Source organism: Scyliorhinus canicula, unplaced genomic scaffold, assembly GCF_902713615.1.
Source record: "Scyliorhinus canicula unplaced genomic scaffold, sScyCan1.1, whole genome shotgun sequence".
In the NCBI taxonomy this organism is placed as follows: domain Eukaryota; kingdom Metazoa; phylum Chordata; class Chondrichthyes; order Carcharhiniformes; family Scyliorhinidae; genus Scyliorhinus; species Scyliorhinus canicula.
In genome coordinates, this window is record NW_024055582.1 from 12,305 (window position 1) to 23,266 (window position 10,962).

The following is a 10,962-nucleotide window of genomic DNA, read 5'->3' on the forward strand; positions in this document are numbered from 1 at the left end:
ACTAGCCATAACCCCTCCCCCATCAGCCACGCACCCCCCCCCTCCGCCGACTAGCCATAACCCCTCCTCCGACAGCCACGCCCCAGCGCCGACTAGCCAGAACCCCTCCTCCGACAGCCACACACCCCACCCGCCAACTAGCCCTAACCCCTGCTCCACAAGCCAAGCCCCTCCCCCGCTGACTAGCCATAACCCCTCCTCCGCCAGCCACGTGCCCCCCCACCGACTAGCAATAACCCCTCCTCCGCCAGCCATGCCCCCCCACCGACCAGCCATAACCCCTCCTCCGCCAGCCACGCTACCCCTGCCGACTAGCCAAAACCCCTCCGCGACCAGCTACGCCCCCCGCCGACTAGCAATAACCCCTCCTCCGCAAGCCACGCCCCTCCCCGCCGACTAGCCATGACCCATCCTCGACCAGCCACTTCCCCCCCCGACTAGCCATAACCCCTCCTCCGCCAGCCACGGCCCCCCACCGACTAGCCATATCCCCTCTTCCGCCAGCCAAGCCCCTCCCCGCCGACTAGACATAACCCCTCCTCCGCCAGCCACGTGCCCCCCTCCCCCACCGACTAGCCATAATCCCTCCTCCGCCAGCCACGCCCCTCCCCCCGCCGACTAGCCATAATCCCTCCTCCGCCAGCCACGAACCCTCCGCTGACGAGCCATAACTCCTCCTCAGCCAGCCACGCCACCCCCCGCTGACTAGCCATAACCCCACCTCCGCCAGCCACACCCCCCCCCCCGCCGACTAGCCATAACCCCTCCTACGCCAGCCACGCCCCCCTCCCCCACCGACTAGCCATAACCCCTCCTCGGCCAGCAACGCCCCTCCCACCGACTAGCCATAACCCCTCCTCGGCCAGCCACGCCCCCCCGCCGACTAGCCATAACCCCTCCTCGGCCAGCCACACCCACCCCCGCCGACTAGCCATAACCTCTCCTCCGCCAGCCAATCCCCTCCCTGCACCGACTAGCCATAACCCCTCCTCGGCCAGCAACGCCCCCCCGGCCGACTAGCCATAACCCCTCCTCTGCCAGCCAAGCCCCTCCCCGCCGACTGGACATAACCCCTCCTCAGCCAGACACGCCCCCACGACGACTAGCCATAACCCCTCCTCTGACAGCCACGCCCCCCCGACGACTAACCATAACCCTTCCTCCACCAGCCACGCCCCCCCGCCGACTAGCGATAACCCCTCCTCTGCCAGCCACGCCCCTCTCCCGCCGACTAGCCATAACCCCTCCTCTGCCAGCCACACCCCCCCCCCGCCGACGAGCCATAACCCCTCCTCCGCCAGCCACGCCCCGCCCCCGCCGACTAGCCATAACCCCTCCTCCGCCAGCCACGCCCACCCCAGCTGACAAGCCATAACCCCTCCTCCACCAGCCAAGCCCCCCCGCCGACTAGCCATAACCCCAGCTCCGCAAGCCACGTGCCCCCCTCCCCCACCGACTAGCCTTAACCACTCCTCGGCCAGCCACGCCCCTCCCCCCCTCCCCCGCCGACTAGCCATAACCCCTCATCGGCCAGCCCCTCCCCCACCCCCCCCACCCCCGCCGACTAGCCATAACCCCTCCTCGGCCAGCCACACCCACCCCCGCCGACTAGGCATAACCCCTTCTCCGCCACCAACGCCACCCCCCCCCCCCCCCCCGCCGACTGGCCATAAACCCTCCTCGGCCAGCCACGCACCTCCGCCGACTAGCCATAACCCCTCCTTGGCCAGCCCAGCCCCCCCCCGCCGACTAGCCATAACCCCTCCTCGGCCAGCCCCTCCCCCCCCCCCGCCGACTAGCCATAACCCCTCCTCGGCCAGCAACACCCACCCCCGCCGACTAGCCATAAGCTCTCCTCCGCAAGCCAATCCCCTCCCTCCAGCGACTATCCATAACCCCTCCTCGGCCAGCCACGCCCCTCCCCGCCGACGAGCCAGAACCCCTCCTCCGCCAACCACGACACCCCCGCCGACTAGCCATAACCCCTCCTCCGCCAGCCATGCTACCCCCCCCCCCGCCAACTAGCCCTAACCCCTGCTCCACAAGCCAAGCCCCTCCCCCGCTGACTAGCCATAACCCCACCTCCGCCAGCCACGCCCCCCCGCCGACTAGCCATAACCTCTCCTCCGCCAGCCAAGCCCCTCCCCCGCCGACTAGCCAGAACCCCTCCTCCGCCAACCACGACACCCCCGCCGACTAGCCATAACCCCTCCTCCGCCAGCCACGCACCTCCGCCGACTAGCCATAACCCCTCCTTTGCCAGCCCAGCCCCCCCCCCCCGCCGACTAGCCATAACCCCTCCTCGGCCAGCCCCTCCCCCCCCCCCCGCCGACTAGCCATAACCCCTCCTCGGCCAGCAACACCCACCCCCGCCGACTAGCCATAACCTCTCCTCCGCCAACCACGACACCCCCGCCGACTAGCCAGAACCCCTCCTCCGCCAACCACGACACCCCCGCCGACTAGCCATAACCCCTCCTCCGCCAGCCATGCCACCCCCCGCCAACTAGCACTAACCCCTGCTCCACAAGCCAAGCCCCTCCCCCGCTGACTAGCCATAACCCCTCCTCCGCCAGCCACGTGCCCCCCCACCGACTAGCCATAACCCCACCGCCAGCCACGCCCCGCCGCCGACTAGCCATAACCCCTCCTCCGCCAGCCAAGCCCCTCCCCCGGCCGACTAGCCATAACCCCTCCTCGACCTGACACGCCCCACCCGCAGACTAGCCATAACCCCTCCTCCACCAGCCACGCCCACCCCAGCCGACTAGCCATAACCCCTCCTCCACCAGCCAAGCCCCCCCGCCGACTAGCCATAACCCCAGCTCCGCAAGCCACGTGCCCCCCTCCCCCACCGACTAGCCTTAACCACTCCTCGGCCAGCCACACCCACCCCCGCCGACTAGCCATAACCTCTCCTCCGCCAGCCAATCCCCTCCCTGCACCGACTAGCCATAACCCCTCCTCGGCCAGCAACGCCCCCCCGGCCGACTAGCCATAACCCCTCCTCTGCCAGCCAAGCCCCTCCCCGCCGACTGGCCATAACCCCTCCTCAGCCAGACACGCCCCCACGACGACAAGCCATAACCCCTCCTCTGACAGCCACGCCCCCCCGACGACTAACCATAACCCTTCCTCCACCAGCCACGCCCCCCCCGCCGACTAGCGATAACCCCTCCTCTGCCAGCCACGCCCCTCTCCCGCCGACTAGCCATAACACCTCCTCTGCCAGCCACACCCCCCCGCCGACGAGCCATAACCCCTCCTCCGCCAGCCACGCCCCGCCCCACCGACTAGCCATAACCCCTCCTCCGCCAGCCACGCCCACCCCAGCCGACTAGCCATAACCCCTCCTCCACCAGCCAAGCCCCCCCGCCGACTAGCCATAACCCCAGCTCCGCAAGCCACGTGCCCCCCTCCCCCACCGACTAGCCTTAACCACTCCTCGGCCAGCCACGCCCCTCCCCCCCCTCCCCTGCCGACTAGCCATAACCCCTCCTCGGCCAGCCCCTCCCCCACCCACCCACCCCCGCCGACTAGCCATAACCCCTCCTCGGCCAGCCACACCCACCCCCGCCGACTAAGCATAACCCCTTCTCCGCCACCCACGCCACCCCCCCCCCCCCCCGCCGACTGGCCATAAACCCTCCTCGGCCAGCCACGCACCTCCGCCGACTAGCCATAACCCCTCCTTGGCCAGCCCAGCCCCCCCCGCCGACTAGCCATAACCCCTCCTCGGCCAGCCCCACCCCCCCCCCCCCCCGTTGACTAGCCATAACCCCTCCTCGGCCAGCAACACCCACCCCCGCCGACAAGCCATAACCTCTCCTCCGCAAGCCAATCCCCTCCCTCCAGCCACTATCCATAACCCCTCCTCGGCCAGCCACGCCACCCCTGGCCGACTAGCCATAACCCCTCCTCCGCCAGCCAAGCCCCTCCCCCGACGACTAGTCATAACCCCTCCTCAGCCAGACACGCCCCTCCCCCGCCGACTAGCCATAACCCCTCCTCCGCCAGCCTAGCATCTCCCCCACTGACTAGCCATAACCCCTCCTCCGCCAGCCACGCTCCCTCGCCGACTAGCCATAACCCCTCCTCCGCCAGCCACACCCCCCCTCGGCCCGACTAGCCATAACCGCTCCTCCGCCAGCCACGCCCCCCCCCCCCCACCGACTAGCCATAACCCCTCCTCCGCCAGCCATGCAACCCCTAACGACTAGCCATTACCCCACCTCCGCCCGCCACTTGCCCCGGCCCCCCGCTAGGCCCGTTCCCAACGGTGGCAGATCGCCGTTCCGACCCTCTCTACCTATTCCAGTTTCCGCTTGGCCATTTCAGCATCAACCCGTCCCCCCCCCCCACACCCCCTCCCCCAGCTAGGACCCCCCTACCCCCAGCTAGGACCCCCCTTTAAACCCAGCTAGGCCCCCATACCCCAGCTAGGCCCCTCTACCCCCTGCTAGGACCCCCTACCCTCAGTTAGGCCCCCCTACCCCCAGCTAGGTATCCCCTACCCCAAGCTAGGCCCCCTACCCCCAGTTAGGCCCCCCTACCCCCAGCTAGGCCCCCCTACCCCCAGCTAGGACCCCCTACCCCCAGCGAGGACCCCCCTACCCACAGCTAGGTCCCCCTACCCCCAGCTAGGGTCCCCCTAACCCAGCTAGGTCTCCCCACTATGCCCAGCTAGGTCTCCCCCTACTCCCAGCTAGGTCTCCCCCTACCCCCATCTAGGCCCCCCATACCCCCAGCTAGGCCCCCTACGCCCAGCTAGCCCCCCTGCCCCCAGGTAGGCCCCCCCACCCCCAGCTAGGCCACCCAACCCCCAGCTAGGGCCCCCCCACCCCCAGCTAGGCCCCCCTACCCCCAGCTAGGCCCCCCTACCAACAGCTAGGCCCCCCTACCCCCAGGTAGGGCCCCTACCCCCTGCTAGGCCCCCCTACACCCAGCTAGGCACCCCTACCCCAGCTAGCCACCCCTACCCCCAGCTAGGCCACTCTACCCCCAGCTAGGCCCCCTCCTACCCCCAGCTAGGCCCCCCTTCCCGCAGCTAGCCCCCCCTAACCCCAGCTAGGCTCCCTTCTACCCCCAACTAGGACCCCCCTACCCCCAGCAAGGCCACCCCTACCCCCAGCTGGGACCCCCCCACCCCCCAGCTAGGCCCCCCTTCCCCCAGATAGCCCCCTACACCCAGCTAGGCCCACCTACCCCCAGCTAGTCCCCCCTACCCCCAGCTAGGCCCCCTCCTACCCCCATCTAGGCCCCCCTACCCTCAGCTAGGCCCCCCTACCCCCAGCTAGGACCCCCTACCACAAGCTAGGACCCGCCCTACCACCAGCTAGGCCAACCTACACCCAGCTAGGTCCCCCCTACCCACAGCTAGGCCCCCCTACCCCCAGCTAGGCCCCCCTACCCCCTGCTAGGCCACCCTACACCCAGCTAGGCCCCCCTACCCCCAGCTAGGCCCCCCTACCCCCAGCTAGTCCCCCCTACCCCCAGCTAGGCCCCCCTACACCCAGCATGGCTCCCCTACCCACAGCTAGGCCCCCCTACCCCCAGCTATGGTCCCCCTACCCCCAGCTAGGTCTCCCCACTACCCCAAGCTAGGTCTCCCCTACACACAGCTAGGTGTCCCCCTACCCCCAGCAAGGCCCCCCATAACCACAGGTAGGCCCCCCTAACCCCAGCTATGCCCCTCTACCCCCAGCTAGGCAACCCTACACCCAGCTAGGCCCCCCTACTCCCAGCTAGGCCCGCCTACCCCCAGTTAGGCCCCCTAACCCCAGCTAGGCCCCCTCCTACCCCCAGCTAGGCCACCCTACACCCAGCTAGGCCCCCCTACCCCCAGCTAGGCCCCCCTACCCCCAGCTAGTCCCCCCTACCCCCAGCTAGGCCCCCCCTACACCCAGCATGGCTCCCCTACCCACAGCTAGGCCCCCCTACCCCCAGCTATGGTCCCCCTACCCCCAGCTAGGTCTCCCCACTACCCCAAGCTAGGTCTCCCCTACACACAGCTAGGTGTCCCCCTACCCCCAGCAAGGCCCCCCATAACCACAGGTAGGCCCCCCTAACCCCAGCTATGCCCCTCTACCCCCAGCTAGGCAACCCTACACCCAGCTAGGCCCCCCTACTCCCAGCTAGGCCCGCCTACCCCCAGCTAGGCCCCCTAACCCCAGCTAGGCCCCCTCCTACCCCCAGCTAGGCCCCCCCTACCCCCTGCTAGGCCCCCCCTACCCCCAGCTAGGCCCCCTCCTACCCCCAGCTTGGCACCCCCTACCCCCAGCTAGGCCCCCCCGTACCCCCAGCTCGGACCCCCTACCCCCAGCTAGGACCCCCACTACCCCCAGCTAGCCCCCCTACCCCCAGCTAGGCCACCCTACTCCCAGCTAGGCCCCCTTACCCCCAACTTGGACCCCCCTACCCACACCTAGGCCCCCTGCTCCCAGCTAGGCCCCCTCCTACCCCCAGCTAGGCCCCCTCCTACCCCAGCTAAGCCCCCCCTACCCCCAGCTAGGCCACCCTACTCCTAGCTAGGCCCCCTTACCCCCAGCTAGGCCCCCCCCACCCCGACCCTAACCCACCCTACCCCCAGCTAGGACCCCCACTAACCCCAGCTAGGCCCCCCGACCCCCAGCTAGGCCACCCTACTCCCAGCTAGGCCCCCTTACCCCCAGCTAGCCCCCCCTACCCCCACCTAGGCCCCCCTACTCCCAGCTAGGCCACCCTACCCCCAGCTAGGCCCCCCATAACCACAGGTAGGCCCCCCTACACCCAGCTAGGCCCCCCTACCCCCAGCTAGGCCACCATACCCCCAGCTAGGCCCCCCTACCAGCTAGGCCCCCCTACCCCCAGCTAGGCCCCCTACCCCCAGCTAGGCCCCCTCCTATCCCCAGCTAGGCCCCCCTACCCCCTGCTAGGCCCCCCCTACCCCCAGCTAGGCCCCCTCCTACTCCCAGCTTGGCCCCCCTACCCCCAGCTAGGCCCCCCGTACCCCCAGCTAGGCCCCCCTACCCCCAGCTAGGACCCACTACCCCCAGCTAGGCCCCCCTACCCCCAGCTATGCCCCCTTACGCCCAGATAGGCCCCCCTACCCCCAGCTAGGCCCCCCCTACCCCAGCTAGGCCCCCTCCTACCCCCAGCTAGGCCCCCTCCTACCCCAGCTAGGCCCCCCTACACCCAGCTTGGCCCCCCGTACCCCCAGCTAGGACCCCCTACCCCCAACTAGGCCCCCCCTACCCCAGCTAGGCCCCCCTACTCCCAGCTAGGCCCCCCTACCCCCAGCTAGGCCCCCTCCTACCCCAGCTAGGCCCCCCTACCTCCAGCTAGGCCCCCCGTACCCCCAGCTAGTCCCCCCTACCCCCAGCTAGGGCCCCCCTACCCCCAGCTAGGCACCCCTACCCCCAGCCAAGCCCCCCTACCACCAGCTATGCCCCCTACCCCAGTTTGGCCGCCTCCTACCCCCAGCTACGTCACCCCCTACCCCCAGCTAGGCCCACCCTACCCCCAGCTAGGCCGCCCCCTACCCCCAGCTAGGTCACCCCCTACCCCCAGCTAGGACACCCACTACCCCCAGCTAGGACCCCCCTACCCCCAACTAGGCCCCCCTACCCCCAGCTTGGACACCCCTACCCCCAGCTAGGCCCCCCTACCCCCAGCTAGGCCCCCTACCCCCAGCTAGGCCCCACCTACCCCCAGCTAGGACCCCCTAGCTGCATTGCTGCCCCCATTGCATTTCGGTAAGTCAGCCGACTCCTGCTGACCCCGGCCACTCCCGCCACTCCTTCGACCCCTCCCAGTGTGGGGCAGCCCCTTCCCCCCATTACCCACCAGCAGGTTCTCCTCCTCCCCCTTCAGCCCTCAGTGAGCCAGGGCGTTTTCAACCCGCCCGACCCCGTCTCCTCTGGCACAGCTCTCTTTACAAGCCTGGTCCACGCACCCCCAACTCAGGCCTCAACTCCCCCGAAGGGCCCCATTCCCCCTCCCCGCCGTCAGCCACCAACACCACTGGCCTTCCTCCCTTTCCGAGCCCATCCAACAGACCCAACCAAAAACTGTGCCCAACCCACCCTCAAATCAACAAAGAAGCAATAATAAACAGGTAGCCCCCTCATAATGTAGCACAGCTATCCCGGACCATCCCTTCACGCGACCCCCTGTACCCAACCCTCACTTTGAGTTCAATTTTTCATCCTGAACAAAGGCCCACGCTTCCTCCGGGGACTAGAAGTAGAGGTGTCGGTCCTTGTAACTGACCCAGAGACGCGCCGGCTGCAGCATGCCAAACTTCACACCCCTCCTGTTCAGCACCGCCTTCGTCCAGTTGTACCCGGCCCTCTTCTTCGCCATCTCCGCGCTCAAATCCTGGTTGATCCGAACCTCCGCCCTCTCCAACCTGCTGCTCCGCTCCTTCTTGGCCCACCTGAGCGCACAGTCCCGCTCAGCGAACAGGTGGAACCGCACGAGCACCACTCGCGGCGGCTCATTAGGCTTGGGCCTCCTCGCCAATACTCTGTCGGCCCCTCCAGCTCCTGGGGCCCCTGAAAGGACCCTGCTCCCATCAGTGAACTCAACCTGGTGACCACATAGGCCACCACGTCCGACCCCTCCACACCCTCCAGGAATCCCAGGATCCACACTGGCCTGAGAGTCGGGCCTGCGACTTGGAGGATTTAGACTTGGTCAGGCAAACTTTGGCCAAGTGCCCCTTTTTGCCGCAGTTACTGCAGTTGGCGTTCCGAGATGGGCAGCGCTGCCTGAGGGGCTGGTGCTGGTTGCAAAAATAGCAGGATAGCCCCCCGGGTTGGGGGGCAGCCGCTCGACACAGGCCCGGGGTACTCTCTGGTCGGGGGTCCACGAGGGGGCCGCGTGATCAGATGGGAACGCGTTGAGGCTTTGAAACGCTACTTCTAAGGAGTTGGCTAGTTTTACTGTCTCTTCCATGTCGAGGGCGCCTTTCTCGAGCATGCGCTGTCTGACATAGTTCGACCTGACTCCAGCCACGTAGGCATCCCGGACGGCGAGGTCCATATGTTGCGAGGCCATAATAGCCTGGTAGTTGCAACTTTGCGCGAGGACTTTGAGGTGGCGTAGCTACTCCTCCAGCGGTTCCCTGGGGCATTTGGCGGCGGCGAGTGGTGAGGAGGTGTCGTGCATACACCTCGTTCACCAGCCTTACGTATCGGCGCTTCAGCATCGCCAGGGCGGCCGCATATGCGGAGGATTCCTCGAGTTGTTCAGAAATTCGATGGCTCACCCCAGCGTGGAGGAGGCTCAGCTTCTAATCGTCGGTGACGGAAGGCGAGGAGGAGGCGGCGACGTAGGCCACAAAACAGCGGAGCCAGTGCTAAAAAATCCCTTTGTCTTCCGCGGCCTGTGGGTGAAGTTCCCGTCGGTCAGGTTTGAGGGCCGATTCCATTGTGGTGTTGTAGTCAATTAAATTAATGCGACCAGCAATTCACGTGAGTCAGTGAGTGGATGTAAACTGTGGCTTATATTGTCTAGAACAGTCCCTGCCTGCGACTGCTCTACTACTAATAGCCGCCTACATGGCAGCAGCGTTTTATACCGACCCTCAAGGGGCGGAGCCCACACAGGCCCCAGCATGGTACATTCAGAGTCATACCGTACAATGGTCCATAGGCGGAGCCCACACAGGCCCTAGCATGGTACATTCAGAGCCATATCGTACAATGGTCCATAGGCGGGGCCCACACAGGCCCCAGCATGGTACATTCAGAGTCATATCGTACACTGGTCCATAGGCGGAGCCCACACATGCCCCAGCATGGTACATTCAGAGCCATATCGTACAATGGTCCATAGGCGGAGCCAACATGGGCAACAGCGTGGAAGAGTGTAATACATGGTGAATAGTTAGTACAATATGTTCACCAGAAGGAGGAAACAGATGGAGACATGGGTAAAGAGAAGGAGAGACAAAGGGACAGATTCAATGTCAGCCCGTCACTAAATCTCAATTGAAACTAATTCCTGGACATGTCACTATAGCCTCACTTCATCGCAATGGATAAACCTGCCAGGATTAATCCAGAATGCAATCTGGTGTTAAAGATCTGTAAACTCAGCTTCCACTAACTTCTCCCACTTTCTGTACCTGATTTGGGAATAGAAATATTTGCTGGAAGGGTGATTGTAAAAAGACTCCTGAAGGAATAGGCAGCTGATTTGCCAGTGGAAAGGGGGGAGTGTAACTCTTTCTGGGGACAGAGGGGATGTGTCTGCAGACTGGCAATACAGATGGTGGTCACGGGTGGGATGGGGGGGGGGGGTGTTCAGAGAGAGTGTGTGGGTACGGGGGGCGAGGGGGAAGGAGGATGACAGCAGGTAGGGGAAGGAAAGTGTATCTCTCATCTCCCCACCCGGATAGGATCACATTGCTGCCTGTGGGGTCCTGCTGTTTACCAATGGCATGCAGCCTTTCCTGAGCTTAGTGACCACACACAATGTCAAATTAAACTGTTCATAGACTGTACAGGAGGGGGCAGACATAACCTATCCCCTCCCCTGCCCCACCTCCCTGAGACTGGGAGCAGGGCACTGACTCCACACTGTAGACCCCCCAGATACTTTGTGCCTAACCCCCTCCCCCCACCCAACCCTCACACCAAACTCCACCTCTATTCTGCTCTCTATTCCTGTTTCCCTCGCTCTCTCCCCTCCCTCGCCACTCTCTCTACACCCATTTCTCTGTCTCGGGGAGTAAGACGGGGACAGAGACAGATAATTTGACCAGCATAAACTTTGCCAAAGTCAATTCAAACGCAACCCTGAGCTTTTCCACAGCCAACAGTGACATTCCAGTAAAAGGCAGGAACTGGGCAATTGGCAAATTGTCTGAATGAAATGAAATGAAAGTCCCTCTTTAAAACTGGCAGTGAGGCGGGGGGAGTGGGGGAAAGTTTGGTTACTTTGGAGAACTCGGTGAGCTGAATTACCGCCCCCAGC

The 10,962-nt window shown here is 65.4% G+C and overlaps 1 pseudogene; it reads right to left on the reverse strand.

Moving 5' to 3' along the window:
* Window positions 1-1,149: 1,149 nt before the first annotated feature.
* LOC119960539 lies at window positions 1,150-7,127 on the reverse strand (annotated as a pseudogene).
* Between the last annotated feature and the right edge of the window lie 3,835 nt (window positions 7,128-10,962).